Genomic DNA, 17,788 nt, shown 5'->3' with positions numbered 1-17,788 from the left:
TTCTACCATTTCATGTAATTATGTTATATTAATAATATTGTACTCAAATTTTTTTAAAGCTTATTTTATAGTTTAAATAAGAATTAGAAATTTTAAAAATTATTTAAACTAATATAACTATATAAATTAAATGGATGGTAAGCTTAAAAACAATATAGCTCAAAACACACCTCACCTTGTAGACATTAAAAAAATCATAAAAATTAATAAAAGTACAATTTTATTTTAAATATGAGTTAAACACATTTAAAAGAATGTGTAACAATATTCTTAATCATGGAGATTAAGCCCACTTCACGATGGAGGTTCTTAGATAATATTTGTTACAATACCATGAGAGAAAAACCATAGCCTTATCAATACCACATTCCCAAAAAATCATAACTCATTTCAAACTCAAAATATTATGTGTGTGCTGGCTATTTTTATTTAATTTTATAACATTTTTCTTTAAATTTAAAAACAAAAGGTACATAAATACCTTTAAAATAAATATCAACCCTCTATTCTAATGAAAATTTAAAAAATTACAATCCTACCATTTATTTATTTGTTATTGATAATTAAATTCAAATTCTAAAATCTCAATTTTAAAATAAATATTCCTTTAACCATAATAATATTTCTTATAGATAAAAATGAATTATTGAGAAGGTGAGGATTGAAAACTTTTGTATATAATTAATTTCAAAAGGCTATCTAAATTATGATGGAATGTTTTATAATTACATTATTACTATATTATTATACTACATGTATCAAAAGGATATAGACTATTTAGTTGGTTTTTGATGTGGCATTAATTTACAAACAATTTTTCATATATTTCTTTTTTTTTACATTATATTTTATTATTATTATTATTATTATTATTATTATTATTATTATTATTATTATTATTATTATTATTATTATTATTATTTAAGCTTATTAATGTGTTTTTTGTCTGCCTCATTAATTAGAGGTCTTATATAGATGGTCTTTCTTCAATATTAATTTTGACAAGTTGATACACTCCAAGCTCTCAAGTTAAGATTTTTATGTGTGTCAACTTTATGCTAAACTCACAAATAATTATGCATATACAACACAACATTGAAATGTTTTAACCAACAAAGTTTATCTATTTCAATTGTGGGTATAACATGTGCTAAGAAGGGTCAAATAAATGAAGGTCACAATTTTTTTTCCAAGCTGAAAAAGATAGTCAAAATCCTTCTTAAATAATGAGAGAGATATATTTAGCACAGGTTTATAATGGTTCTTTATGTGTGTGTGTGTGCGTGTGTGTGTGTGTGTGTGCCTGAGGCACATGTTAACTTGTTAAAATTGGCAACTAGCGAAAAATTCAACCTTAAGACAACTCATATGATGGAGATGATTATTGCATTGGATTCATCTTTCCAAGAGATCCAATTTTGATATAAATATCATATAATTTTTACAAGCATAGATGGAATTTTTAGTTTATTATCTCTCACACACAAATTTTCAAGGTCGGCCTCAGCGAAATGTAGGGTCATGAAGCCCAATGGATGTCTCTTCTCACCCTCAACGAAGTGTATAAATAGGAGTGACCTATCTCTCATTTTGAAATCACTCATCTTATCACACATCTCTCTCTCTCTCCTCTCTTGATTGGTTCATATAGCTTGGAGCCAACCTCTAACTACTTTCCATGTGTGAGAGAAGGATGATTTTTCTAGTAAGTTTTCAAGCCGAAAATTTCAGAAAATAGGTTAGCTTTGCCAGGACGATTTGACCCAATGTTGACTTTGACCTTGAGGGCAGAATTCTGATTTTTGAATGACGCGTTGATTACCACAATTTTTGAGGTGATTGGGACAGTTTGGTTGTTTTGACTTCAATGCTGACTTTAGTGTTGACTTCATGCTTTGAATGTAGAATTACAACAATGTTTGACTAGGATAACTGAACTGTTTTTGGGCTGATTTTACCCTCTTGGATGGTCAAAGTCTTCTGCTATTAACCAAGCTACTTGGAGGACAATTTGGAGCTACTTTGACCACGTTGACATTTTGGTTAGGGCTGCAGTTGATTGTTGATTTTTTAGGACTGTTTTGGCCAAGTCAATTCGATATTTGTACTCTCTCTCTCTATGGAACTATTGAGGAATAATAAGAAGATTTTATCAAAGTGTTCCCCACGTTGGGGTCTATCCCTAGAATCCACCATATCTTGTGTCCTCTTGTCTTGGCTTGTCTTTTGCACATGTTTTTATGTTTTATCTGCATTTACTATCAATGTGTTTAAATTAATGTGATTGCTACTGAATATAATTGGAAATTTTCATTGTGATGATAAGGAACATTGAAGTAAATTGTGCTAAAGCATAGAACATACCATTGTTATCTAAAATCAACATGATATCAAATCTCAAGTGAAGACAAAGACCAAGAAAGAGTTATGAAAATAAATCACTAAGGGAAGTTGTTAGACAATGACTTGGAATTCATCTCAATGATGACTACATCTTACTTCAAATCCGAGGAAAATGTTAAGGAAAAATTTTACTATCATGCATGGAAGATGTCTCTAGATTTGACATTCGAAGAAAATGATGCTATGGACTATGTCAAAGGATAAGTAGTGGAACCTCCTCCAAATGCATCTACATTTGCACAAATAAAGTACAAGAAATGTGAGGCTAAAGCTAAGAAAATTATTGTTGATTCTATTCACAAGCCTTTTGTTGCCTATAGTTCTGATTTGGAGACATCTAAGGAGATGTATGACAAGGTGGTTGGGATGTTCAAAGTAAATAATGGAAATCAAGTTCTCTTTCTCAAGAACAAGTTGAAAGACATCAAGATGGATAGAGGAGAATCCATCCAATCCTACTTCATGAGGATTACTGAGATCAAGGATGATTTCCTATCTATATGAGAAGTCATTAGTGATAGGGAGATTACACTTATTGCACTTTGAGGCCTTACAAGAGAATGGGATGTGTTCAACACTACCATCCTCAACAACGACAAGATTCCAGATGTTGATGAATTATCGGCTAGATGCACTCAAGAAGGAATAAGGATAATTGAAGGAGACAAGCCCTCAAATGGAAAATATCCTACCACCTTATTCCATCATTCTAAGAGGAAGAACATTGATGGTCCAAGAAATCAAGGTCAGGGGTTCAAGTCGATATTAAAAGAAGGAATGAAAGGAAGATACTTTAATTGTAACAGGTTTGGCCACTTTGCTAGAGAGTGTCCTCACAAGAAGGATACTCTAAGAGATTATGAAAACAATAAAAATAACTTCAAAGGAAATGGCAATTAAAGAATCAACAGGTTCAATAAAAAAGGAAAGAGGAATGCTCCAGCTGCTCTAAATTGAAATGGTCACCCTCCCAAGAAGTCGAGAAACTGCACGTATGAAGAAGTTAATGTCGTAAATATTTTTTATTATTATCTTATTTCTCCTCTCAACATGGCCTCTCCTCTGGATACATTGGATCATTGGTTGATTGATAGTGGTGCCTGAAGGAACTTCACTGGGTACAAATAAGCCCTCATAAACTTAGGTGAGAAGAAAAAAAATATGGAGATTATACTTGAGGATAATTCCACTTACCCTGTGAAAGGAATTGGGACTGTTCCTCTTCACTTAAATTAAGGTCAAACCATCCACTTAGAAGAAGTACTATATGTACCTGATTTGAAAAAGAACGTGGTCTCTATTTCTACGATGGAAGACAAAGATTTCAATGTGACATTCATTGATGGGAAAGTTCATGTTTGGAAAAGGAACCAAAGATATTCATTAACTCTTGGATTCAAGGTTGAAGGTCTCTATCAGGTTGGAGGAAGTCCACTGGAAGAAATGACTTGTGATACTTATCTTCAATCCAAATTATGCAATCGAAGATTTTCTCACCTTCATTTCAAATCCTTACCTGATGTAAGAAATATGGTCAAGCGTATGCCTGAGTTCAACTCAAATCATTAAGGTGCTTGTTAGGGATGTGAGTCTGGAAAAAATACAAGGGGAACAATCCCCTCAAGTGAAACTCAAACCATTGATATTATTCAATTGGTCCATTCTGTTCTATCAGGTATGTTTCCTGTGACATCTTTGGGTGGGTATTTGTACTATGCTATTTTTTTGGATGACTTCTCTCGCAAAACATGGATCTATTTCTTAGAGAATAAGGATGAAGTGTTAAAATGGTTATGCTCTTTCAAAGCCTTGGCCGAGAATGAAACAGGGAAGAAGATCAAAATATTGAGGATTGATAATGGGATCAAATATTAGTCAAATGAATTCAAATACTATTGTAGAGAAGTTGGCTTTAACAGGGCGACCAATACTGCATATATTCCTGAAAAAAAATAGTGTTTTCAAAGGGAATAATCATACTATCATCAAAGCCACTCATGCCATGCTTCATGACCAAGTTCTACCAAAGTTCTTATGGGAAGAAGCTGCCAACACCGATGTGTATGATTAAAAAATATGTCCACATCAAACTTTGGACTTCAAGACACCCGAAGAAGTATTCACTGGTAGAAACATGATGTTTCTCATTTTAGAAATTTTGTTTGTCCTGTATTTTTTCATGTGCTGAAAGATAAAAGAAAAAAACTAGATGCATCTAGAAAGAAAGGAACATTTGTGGACTATAGTGAAACTTCTAAGGCATATAAAATATATGTCCCTAGTCAAAGGGAAATGGAATTAAGTCATGATGTGACTTTCGATGAATATTATTCTCTTAGAAAGATCTGAGATATTCCTATCCCTAGGAAGAAAAATGATGATGCTAATGAAGAAAAGTAGGATGAACCTCCGCTTATTGAACTGATGCCCGATGTTGAAGGTCTGATGGATCCCATTGATCCACCTCCTAATGAGCCCTCTATTTCAAGAAAAAGGACTTTGAGGCTCAAACATACTCTTCAAGATGATGAGAAACATAATTCACCAAGGGGGACATTTCGTGAAAGCAGGAAGACGAATAGTTACCAAGGGTACTTAGCTACCATGAGTACCATCATACAATCTGAGCCTTGTAGATTCGAAGAATTCGTGATGCAACAAGTTTGGAAGCATGTGATGCATGAGGAGTATGAAACGGTCATGAAGAACAAAGTCTACGATGTGGTTCCTAGACCTAAGGAAAAGTCTGTGGTCACTTCAAAATGGCTCTACAAGATCAAACATGGAGCTGATGGGAGTGGTGAAAATTTCAAGGACATATTTGTAGCTCGAGGCTTCTCTCAAAAGGAAGGAGTATACTATGATGAGATATATGCACCGATTTCCCGATATACCACCATTTGTTCAATTATATCCCTTTTTTCTCACAAGGAGTGAGCCTACGCCATATGGATGCCAAAATCACCTTCTTGCATGGTTCGCTTAAAGAGGATGTCTATGTGGAACAACTCGAGGGGTTCAAGGTTCAACATCATGAGACACATGTATGCAGGTTGAAGAAATCCCTCTATGGGTTGAGGCAATCCCTTAGGGCTTGGTATGATAGGATCGATAGTTATCTTATGAAGCTGAGATTTACAAGGAGTAATTTTGACCCGAATCTATACTTCAAGGTTGAAAAGGAAAAACCTCTCATTCTGGTCCTTTATGTGGGTGATCTCTTTCTGATAGGTGATGACCCTGTCATTCATCAATGTAAGATGGAGTTGGATTCCAAATCTGAGATGAAGGACCTAGGACTAATGCATTATTGGCTAGGGCTAGAGGTCTGGTAAAATCTAGGTGAGATTTTCCTTTCTCAAGAAGAATACATTGTGAAGCTACTTCACAGTTGTGGGTTGGTGGACTACAAGCATAGTGGCTTCACTATGGGATAAATACCATACCACGTGGGTTCATATTGTGGGATATATATTGAGGAAAATATGACATAATATATTGGGGGATATGTAGTAGGTAAAGGGTTTTTATATTGGTAGTTATAAAAAAATGGAGTCCAAAGTTAATGAAAGAATATAAATGGGTATAAAAAATGTTAATGAAAAAATGGATACCTACAATATCTAATGGAAGAAGGTTGTTTTTTAAATTTGGAAGGTGTATTGGGTTCGAATTGGTAGGGGCTTAAATAATGTGATTTTTAGGGGTATTTTCCAATATATACTCAAATTAAAGGTATTGCTTAATATGCCACGAAGACACGTGATAGGTCATAGGTTCATTGAGTGAAGGCCCCATGAATACAAGTCTATGACTACTCTAATGGAATTCAACATTAAGAAGCTATATGGAAGTGCTTCTCATCCCGAATAAGTGAACCCTACTGTGTATCGCCAACTTGTGGCGGCCCTAATGTTCTTGGTCAAGTCCCCTCCTGACATCTGTTTCAATGTAAACACGTCAAGTCAATTTATGGTCGAGCCTCATCAAATTCATTGGATTTCTACTAAGAATCTCTTGAGATATCTCTTGGGCACAATTCACTATGGACTAAGCATACATTGTCGGGAATTTGATGCTACATGGATATTCAGATGCTGATTAGGCTGGTAGTGTGGAGGATCAGAAGAGAACCTCTGGTAGTTGCTTCTCTTTGGGGTCTGATTCAATATCTTGAATGAGAAAGAAGCAAAAATTGGTTACTTTAAGCACCACCACAGTTGAATAAATTGTTGCGAGTATTCCATGTTCCGAAGTAGCTTGGTTGAGGAATATATTTAGTGAGCTATTTGGGCAAGTTCTAGATACCACCATGATCTTCTGCAACAACTGGAGTGGGATTATCCTATCAAGGAATCTCATGTTCCACAATATCTCTAATCATATTGATATTAGGTAGCACTTTATCTGGGATATGGTACAGTGAGGAACAGTAAGGCTCCAACACATCATGATGGATGAGTAGGTCATAGACATTCTCATGAAACCTTTAAGGAATGTCAAATTCTTAACCTTCCGAGAGAGATTTGGAGCTGTGGCACAACACTCCTATGAGGGTCCCGTATGAGTTCAACACTAAGCTATGGCAACTCTTGGGGGCTTTGGGTACTTGATGGAGCTATGAGCGACCATAGGGTGAGTGGTTTACCTTCCCCTAGTGGTGCACTAGATGCAAGGTGAGTGCTTCACCTTCCCTTGTGATACCCCAGATGGTTGACATGTGTGTAGGGTGAGTGGTTCACCTTTCCCTACGATTGACATATGCATAGGATGAGTGGTCCACCTTCTCCTATGGAACATGAGTAGGATGAGTGGTTCAACTTCTCTTTCTCATGTCCTAGAACACATCCTACCCATAGAATCTGGGGCTCATGGGAAGTACCTCTCATCTGGCTAGTGATTTGGGAAAATTTGGTTAAGGACCACAACACTATCAATTGATGCATCGTGAACTGACGAACACCCTATGACTAGGATGTGTGGTGTTCAACAAATTGACCTGGGATCAGGGATTGAATTTTGTCAGTGGAGAGTGGTATGATCTCCTGACTGGTTCTCGATGACTTCTTCTTCATTATTACTTCAGGGTTCAAAAGAGATGAGAAGAGCAGGGTAGAGTACAGCATGATGTGATGGCGGGGATGGTACAATATCATAGGATGGCATGATGACAAATGGATTGGCCGGTAGAATTCTCCCTAGTTGAGAGGGAGTGTCAAAATTGGAAACTAGGGCCAAATTGTACCTTAGGATAACTCATATGATGGAGATGATTATCTCCTTGGATTCCTCTTTCCGGGAGGTCCAATTTTGATATAAATATCATCTCATTATGACAAAAAGAAATGGAAATTTTAATTTATTCTCTCTCATGCACAAATTATCAAGGTGGGCCTCAGTCAAATGTAGGCTCATGAAGCCCAATGGATGTGTCTCCTCACCCTCAATGAAGTGTATAAATATAAGTGACCCCTCTCTCATTTTGACATCACACATCTCTCTCTCTCCTATCTTTATTGGTTCATACACCTTAGAGCCGGCCTCTTCCTACTTCGCACATGTGAGAGAAGGACGATTTTTCTAGGTTAGTTTGCTCACTGAAATTTTTAGAAAATAGGTTAGCGTTAACTAGGGCTATTTGACCTAGCATTGAATTCAATCTTGAAGTAAAAAATCAAATTTTTCAAGGCTGCACTGATTGGTACAATTTTCGACGTAATTGGGACAGTTTTATTGGTTTGATTTCAATGTTGATTTCAGCCTTTGATTGTAAAAATTACAACAGTGTTTGACAAGGTTGACCGAACTATTTTTGTGATGAGTTTGACCCTCTTCGAAGGCCGAATTATTCTGTTGTTGAATGAGCTGCTTGGAGGACATTTTGGAGCTTCTTTGACCACCATTGACTTTCTGGTTAGGGCTGCAGTTGACTATTGTTGAGTGCTGATTTGTCAAGATTGTTTTGGGAAAGTCAATTTGATATGTGTACTCTCTCTCTCTCTTGTTTCTGAACTATTGAATAATAATAAGAAGATTTTATCAAAGGGTTTCCCCACATTGGGGTTTATCCCTGGCATTCGCCATATCTTGCATCCTCTAGTCTTGGCTTGTCTTCTGCACATGTTTTAATGTTCTATCTGCATTTACTATCAACGTGTTTAAATTAATGTGATTGCTACTGAATACAATTGGAAATTGTCATTAGGCAGATAAGGAACATTGAATTAAATTATTCTAAATTATAGAAAGCAATTATCCATTTATGTTATAGTAAGCAACATACCATTGAAATAATTTAAAGATAAGAAATATTTTTTTTGCTTTCCATACATACATACATACATACATACATACATACATGACATTACAATATTTTTTTCTCACTAATTTCTTTTAAATGTCAAATATTGACTTTATATTAAGCACTTAAATAATTACACAATCGCTTTCTTTATATAGAAAATTTGATATAAAGTTTTTTTAAAGTGTAGTATTCAAATATTCTACATTGAAATATTCTTAAATTCCTATTAAATATTATTATTAATAATTAATACTATTTTTATTTTTAATGTAAAATATAAACTCCATGTTTAACATAGTATATAGAGAGTTGTATATTCCCTCATAGAGGGATATAGAAACTATATTTTAGACCTCTACGCACACATATAAACACCATGTGTCAATTCCATGTTAAGTATGAAAGGAATTACACTATGTTTCGTACATGCCCTTGAAATGTTTTAAACAAGATCCATACTAAATATAAATATTTGATGTAGCAACGGGGATCAAATTCCTCATAGTACAAACCTTTTTTGCAATCTAAAAAAACTGACATAAAAGAAATCCACTCCTTTTTTCCCATTATAAATCTAATATATATGTATGTACATACATACATACATACATACATACATACCTATATATCTATCTATCTATCTATCTATATATATATATATATATATATATATATATATATATATATACATATATTATTTCTCATAGAATTTAATAAGTATTTCTCATTTCAACATTTATGTATGAGCATGTCTTTTTGTGAGAGCGTATGTATTATAATAATGATGATAGTTCTTTGAAACATACACTCTCTATAACTTTTGTCTATCAGACAATCTTAAGAAGGTAAGGGACTACTTCAATCTATTTGAAATTTTAAATGCATTGTTGAAAAGAATTAACTGAAGTGTTCCAAGATCAACATATTTTTGTTAAGTTAGAAGCTTAAAAATATTTTTAGTGTGAAAAATCTCCTAAAATAGAGATCTGACATCAATATATGTCAAACATTATAAAAGAATTTTTTTTTCATCTTTAACCATCTTAGCATCACAAAATACTAGATTCTTATATCTCATGGTCTTTTTGGATTGTCTAATGCCTAGCTTCACTATAGGGTTCTAAGTTCTAGTAAATTGAGTGGGATTACAAACCATCCTAGCTCCATCTAAAATGATGGAAAATATTACACCTTAGGTGATTTGATCCATTTTTAGAGCTTCATACCTATGTTACTAACATGGATCCATATTGCACCCAAATATGGGTGCTCTATACATAATCATGCAAAATCCAATCTCCCAATGCCTCACTCATTGTCAATTTCCATCTAGTAGCCTAGAGTAATGATTCATCACCTCACACATTATCCTTGCATATTATACTCTCATCCTCCTCTATTTTCCCACAATTCACAGATTAATACTCCTTTGATAGCCATCCTGTCTCCATTAATTCTCCTCAACATGACTCCTTATTGTCGTGTCCCCCTCCTCATTCTTAGCCTTTCGCTACATGCTTATACCTACAATCACTGTCTCTTTGTACCCATCACAATTTGTCTCCCTGCCACTTCACCAGGTCATTGTCCCCCCTAATCAGATTCAATTGTCAGAGGAAGGGATTGTGCCCATCATCATGGTGGAAGGCGTCGACAAGGTTGTTTTCCTTTAGTTCCTATTCTTGAAGCACACCTAGAACTCTAAGTGATAGACATATTGGAGCACATCAAACACAAAGTTTCAGACATGGAGGCTACAAAAAGTCATATTATTGGAAACGCGCTCTCCACATTAAGAAACATTTTAGCCCACCATCTTGGGACCAAAGAAAACGAAATAAATCAGGCTACAAGGAGAATTGTTGAGTCCAACACTCACATTAGCCACATTTACACCTATCTCCACCACCTTGCTCGATATCTTGGTATAAACTTCCATTCAAAGCTACCTTCATCCCCTTCATTTTTCTCCTCTTGATCGTACTCTGACAAGCAGAGCTCTCCATCACCCTCAATCATCTTTGTTGAATATGGGCATGCCTCTCTAGATAAGGGGTCATTTGGTTCTCCAATTCAATCCTATATTGTTAAGAAAAATGACAAGATAACAACTCCTAAACAGCCCAACCCTTTTAGTTTCTACATCGAGGAGAAAATTCCAGAAATAGGCCCTTATCACACTAGGATCATCGATGAAGCAGATCGAAGCAACGAGAAATCATTCCCTACTAGCTTGTGAGGCACACTCCATGGATGAAAATGTTTACCCTTTTGTTTCTTGTGCTTATGTACTCTATTATTTTCCCAATGGTGCATGTGTAATGCCTCCTCCCAAATTCAACCACTTTTACAAGATCACCATGGTAAACATGAGATGAGTGTCACTATGACTTGACCCAACCTCCAAGAACCAGTTATGGAAGTGGGTCTGATAAACTAACAACAAAATGAAAACCCATAGGGACTACATACCACTCAAGAGCTTGTAAGCTAACCCAGGTGATTAATCCCCGAGCTAGTATTGTTTTTCACAAAGTTTACCCCCCAACCCCACCCTTCAAACTTTGTGGATGTGGTTGGAAGGCTAGAACTGCACACATAGGCCTAGCTTCCAGCAGTTATGATGAAAAATTCCTAGTTGAGAGTATGCAATCGTGAAATCTATGCCACTTTTTAGGCAAGCCTTCGTACTACTACCCAGAATTGCTTGTTACTTTCCAGGATCATGATTTAGATTATAGCAATGCCAAACATTCAATCTTGAGCAAGATCTTGACCAGGACTTTCTTAGTACACAATAGATATTTCATCAAACATATGGTAAACATGAAATCTACAGGTCATAAATTTATATCTGATCACAAAATTCTTAGTTTCAATTGAGAATTACCAAGAAGGCTCCAAGCCGTTTCTAACTAGTTGCAAGAACAATTATTAGTCCATGCATTCATCAACCATCTAGTAACTTAACAAATCATGAAAAAGAATCATAGCTGGAGTGCATCATATGGCCACGTATATAAGAAAAATATAACCAAAACAGATACCATGAGAAATCAACCATAATGTCAACATGATAACCAATACAAGTACTCATATTAACATATGAAAATGTAAACCAAGTTAGGGAATTCCACGTACCACCCGACCGTAGATTGGGATAAACCAAATATCTCTTTTAGCCAATCACCCCAATTCCATATTACAAGAATTAATGTGGGATGATAAGGGTTAACCACAATATATCCAAGTAGGTCTTCCAATGGCTAAACCATCTCAACCCTCAAGCACGGTGCTCTCACCCATACAGTCTATAAATCACTAACATCAACCATATTGGTCTATACCCAAGATGTCTAGCACTATAGGAACTAGTAATTAAACCCATAACCTCTAGGGAACCTAAGTTATTCCAGGGCTCTAGAGCATTTGTCCCAACTCGCCGGCTCTAGGTATAGAAAATCCTGTATATTCACAAGATCATGCAACATACTAAAGAAAATGACAAGAATCTACTTATACTTTCAACCAATGGAGGAAAATAGATCGATGAAAACAATAATTGACAAGAGGAAGATAAATCAATGGCACATAACACAATAAGTTTTCACAGGGAAAGACACAACTCAAAACGCCTAGTATCTATATTTCATTAATCAAAAATCCAAGATGATAGTAAAATACTTATTCTCACAAGAACAATCCCAACACTGAGTATAATCAATCCTCAACTCACAATAAATATCTTGGCCAAAATTTAGCCATTTGTCCAACTCTCCAAGTCCCTATTTCCTTGGGCAATTCCTATGGTTGATTAGCCCATATTAAACGGAAGCCAGTGCATCCAAAACAGTGCAATCCCTTCAAGGTTTAGTTCATGATTGCATGCACCATCTGTACAACTCAAAAAATTATACAACTGATAATACATTGTCCCTGCACTCTAGTCTCAACTAGGTCTTTCTCAGAATTGACATGCATGAGCTTTTGATGAATGAATCTTCAATTAACTGGAGTAGCACTAGTTAATGCATTAGTTCACCAACTGACTGTTAACTCACTATTAGTTTCTCAACGAGTTTGGAAATAATTTAACTTAAATTAACTCAGTAAACTAATTTATCTAATTAGAACTCACATTTAACTCATCCTAGACCTCTATAATATAGGTAGAACATATAAATGGCTTCAGAAAGACTTCCAACTCGAAATTCCTAAACAAATTAAGTTAACTAAACTTAACTAACTATTTACAAGTTGTTATGAGAATAGAATTCGATTTTAATTCTCAATTTAATTCAAGGACAAATTAAACTGGAATTTCTGTATTCCATTTTTAACATTTCTTGTTTCTATTTGCAAGACTCCCTCTCAACAAGAAATGAATTCAACTCGATCCTGATCTTGAACCTTTGGAATGTTTTGCATGTAAAAATTCCCTCTAGTGTTGTTGCTCCAAGAACTCCAGAAACAAAAAAACATCGAACCTGAATCAGTATGAAGCATCTGTCATCAATGTCTTTGACTATTATTGCCTCTCTCGACTGAAAACTTTGCGCTTATGTTGAATTTTCCTTTTTGCAATGTTATCAACCCTCTCTGTGCTCTTCAATATCTGGCTTCTCTAGCATCTATCAATCTGATCTCTGACTGCATCAATATCATTGATTCCTCCCAATACCATTTGCTTTGGGCTCTCGTAACAAGGTATGATCCATGATATAAAACCTCTCATTGTGCCCTACCCAATTTCATCCCTCTTGGGACTATCACTTCACATCGCCCTTGCTCGCACCTAGACGTATGGTTGCATGTGCTCCCTCAGCTCACTTGGTTCGAAATTCCCCCTACTGAATGTCTCTGCATGAGTGGATTCCTCCACTTGGTCTCCTCTTTGTTTCTCCAATTGTGGTTGCTCCACAATTGTTTGAGAATTCTTATGTGACTACTTCTTCTTTGCTTGAGTGGATCTCTCCACTCGATATCCTCTCAGCTTCTCTAGTTGTGGATGCTCCACAACTTCCTAAAGTTGCATCAGAGACTTCTTCTGGGGGATACATGTTGAGAGGTAATTTACTCTCCCTCTTAGCCACCAAATCTCTAACCTTTTCCTTGATCATCAAGGATTTTCATACATCTTGAACCTTAAGGGAATACATGTTCTTGACCTATGAACCAATATGTTTCACCTATCTCGTGGTGATGTGTCTAAGGAAAACCTTTCCCTTACTAAAAACCACACCATAGTCACGATCTTCCAATACCGTGACTAAAATAAGATTCTTCTTTAGTCCTGGAACATAAATGGCATCTTTGATCATGAGAGGGGAGCATGACTCCCTCTAAAAGGTAACCATACCGATCCTAGTAGTTTTATACCTCTCGTCATCTCCAAACGCTATGCTCTACTTGAGGTATTCCTCCTAAAAATAACTAAAGATATATCTATTCCTTTTCATATGGAATGAGGCACCATTTTCAAGATACCACATGCCTCCCATGGCAGTGTCGACCATGCATACAATGAGAGTTAAATAAAGTTTAGATTGTGAAGCTAGAGCTTCACTTGTTGCCGCTACTGTCAACTCCTTCTTGCTTGATTTCTTTTGTGGGTGGTTCTTGGCATCGTGCCCATGCTCGTGACAGTGAAAACAATTGACTTTCATCAAGTCCATCTTCTTACCGCCCTCCTTGCCTTGGGAATTCTTTCCCTTGGACTTCTTTCCCGTACTTGCTAAGGTCAAATCCTCTTCTACTTCCCTGGAAGAGGTTCCATCTCTTGTGTTCCTCCTGATCTCTTCCTGCATCAAACCTAACCACAATCGTTCTCAATATGGGAGTTTCTCTCGACCATGGATAGACTCCTAATAACTATCCAAACTCTTTGGGAGTCCTAGAAGAGCAAGACTCACCATATCATCCTCGGCAACAGTGATTCCAACACTTCCAAGTTCATCACGACATTGAATGAACTTGGTCAAGTAATTTGGAATTGAGTCGCTTCCCTCCATCTTCATTTTTCTAAGTTTATCTTTCAATGCCAACTTCCTTCGATCACTTCTATTCTAGAAAATTTCCTTCAATTCTTTCCACATAGCATGTGTAGCTTCCTTCCCATTGAGACTCGAGACAATGTGGTCTAAAACTCCCTCAAGGATTTTTGCCTCGTCCTTGCTACAAACTTCTTCCATTTAGCAATATTCAGAGCATCTAATGGTGGTGGCTTAGGAATGTCCTAATCAATGAATTCCTTCAAGCCATTATCCTCCAACACGACCTCCATCCTGTCCTTCGAGGCTATATAATTTGAGCTTCCATCCAAGGCATACTCGAGCCACAAACCATAGAACACCATCTGTCGATCCTAAAGTATGTATTGCAAATTCAAATTTCACCCATAACCCAAAAATCAAAACTTCAAAATATCCTATAGTATATTGTTCTCAACTCCAAGACCATGTAGAAAATATTGTAGATTCACAAGCTCATGCAATGTATTAAAGCAAAATTCAAGAATCTACTTCTACTTTCAACCAACATAAGCCAATAGATCGATGAAAACACTAATTGACAAGAGGAAGATAAGTCAATGGCACATAACATAATACATTTTCCCAGGGAAAGCCACAACTCAAAACCCCTACTATCTATATTGCATTAATCAGAAATTGAAGATGATAATACAATGTTTTTTCTCACAAAAAAAAATCCCAGCACTCAGTATAATAAATCCTCAATTCGCAAGAAAGCTCTTGGCCAACACTTAGCCAAATAACCATCTCTCCAAGTCCCTATTTCCTTGTGCAATTCCTATGGTTGATTAGCCCATATTAAATGGAAACCAGTGCAATAAAAACTACGCAATCCCTTCAAGGTTCAGTTCATGATTGCATGCACCATCTATACAAATAAAAAAAATTATATAACTAATAGTACACTCTCCCTCCACTCTAGGCTCAACTGGGTATTTCCCAGAATCAACATTCATGAGCTTCTAATGAGGGAATCTTCAGTTAATAGGAGGAGCACTAGTTAATGCATTGGTGCACCAACTGACTGTTAATTCACTATTAGTTCCTCAAATTGTTTAGAACTAATTTAACTGAACATACCTCAGAAAATTGAGTTATCTAATTACAACTCAAAATTAACTCATCTTGGACCCCTATAATAAAGGGAGAACATATACATGGCTTCAGAAATACTTTCAACTCAAAATTTCTATGCTAATTAAGTTAAGTAAACTTAATTAATTATTTACAAGTTTCTATGAGAATAGAATTTGATTTTAATTCTTAGTTTAATTCAAGGACAAATTAAAATGGAATTTCTGGATTCCATTTTTAACATTTCTTGTTGATATTTACAACACTCCCTCTCTGCAAGAAAGGAACTCAACTCAATCCTGATCCTAAACCTTTGGAACGTTCTACATGTAACACTTCCCCTAGTGTTGTCGCTCCAAGAACTCCAAAAAAAAAAATGAACCTAAATTAGTATGAAGCATATGTCATCAAAGTCTTTGACTATTATTGCCTCTGTCAACTGAAAACTTTGTCCTTGTATTGACTCTGCCTTTCTACAATATTGCCAACCCTTTCTATGCTCTTCAGTATCTGACTTCTCTAGCGTCTATCACCTTGGTCTATAACTGCATCAATATCATTGATTCCTCCCGCTACTTTGTACTTTGGGCTCTCATAGCAAGGTACGATCCATGAGATAAAACCTCTCATTGGACTCCACCCAATTTCATCCCTCTTAGGACTATCACTTCACATCACCCTAGCTCACACTTGGAGGTATGGTTTCATGTGACCCCTCAGCTCACTTGGCTCGAAATTCTCCCCTACTAGATGTCTCTGCATGAGTGGATTCCTCCACTTGGTCTCCTCTCTGCTTATCCAATTTTGGCTCCCCTACAATTGTCTGAGACTTCTTCTAAGACTACTTCTTATATGCTTGTGTGGATCTCTCCACTCCGTCTCCTCTTAGCTTCTCTAGTTGTGGATGCCCCACAACTTCCTGAAGCTACTTTAGAGGCTTCTTCTGGGGCTGCATGTTGAGAGGTAATTTACTCTCCCTCTCAACCACCAAGTCTCTAACATTTTCCTTGATCCTCAAGGATTTTCATGCATATTGAACCTTAAGAGCATACAGGTTCTTAACCTATGAACCAATCGATTTCACCTGTCCCATGGTGATGTGTCTAAGGAAAACATTTCCCTTTCTAAAAACCACATCATAGCCACGTTTTTCCAATACTGCAACTAAAACAAGATTCTTCTTTAATCCTGGAAAATACATAACATCTATGATTCTAAGAGGGGAGCATGACTCCCTCTAAAAGGTAACTGTACGAATCCTCATAGTTCTATACCTCTCGTCATCTCCAAACTCTATGGTCTGCTTGATGTCTTTCTCCTCAAAATCACTAAAGAGATCTCTATTCCCTGTCATATGCAATGAGGCACCATTGTCAAGATACCACATGCCTCCAATGGTAGTGGCGATGATGGATACAATGAGAGTGAAATCAAGTTTGAAATGTGAAGCTAGAGATTCACCTACTACAGCTACTATCGGCTCCTTCTTTCTTTCTTTCTTCTGTGGGTAGTTCTTGGCATAGTTCCTGTGCTCGCGATAGTGAAAACAATTGACTTTCATCAACTCCATATTTTTTTTGCCATCCTCGCCTTGGGACCTATTTCCCTTGACCTTATTTCCTTTACTTTCTCAGGTAAAATCCTGTTCCACTTCCTTGGAAGAGGTTCCATCTCTGGTGTTCCCCCTAAGCTACTCATGCATCCAATCCAACCATAGTCATTCCCAATATGGTAGCTTCTCCCAATCATTGATAGAATCCTGATAACTACGCCACCTCTTTGGGAGTCCTAGAAGGGCAAGTCTCACCATATCATCCTTGACAACAATGATTCCAACACTTCCAAGTTCATCACGACATTGAATGAACTTGGTCAACTAATTTGGAATTGAGTTTCCCGCCTCCATCTTCATTTTTTGAAGTTTATCTTTTAATGCCAACTTCCTCTGGTCACTGCTATTCTGGAAAATGTTCTT

Source organism: Pinus tabuliformis, chromosome 7 (assembly GCF_031772625.1).
Source record: "Pinus tabuliformis cultivar Carrire ecotype Pingquan chromosome 7, CPIR1, whole genome shotgun sequence".
Classification (NCBI taxonomy): domain Eukaryota; kingdom Viridiplantae; phylum Streptophyta; class Pinopsida; order Pinales; family Pinaceae; genus Pinus; species Pinus tabuliformis.
This window is presented reverse-complemented; position numbering follows the sequence as displayed.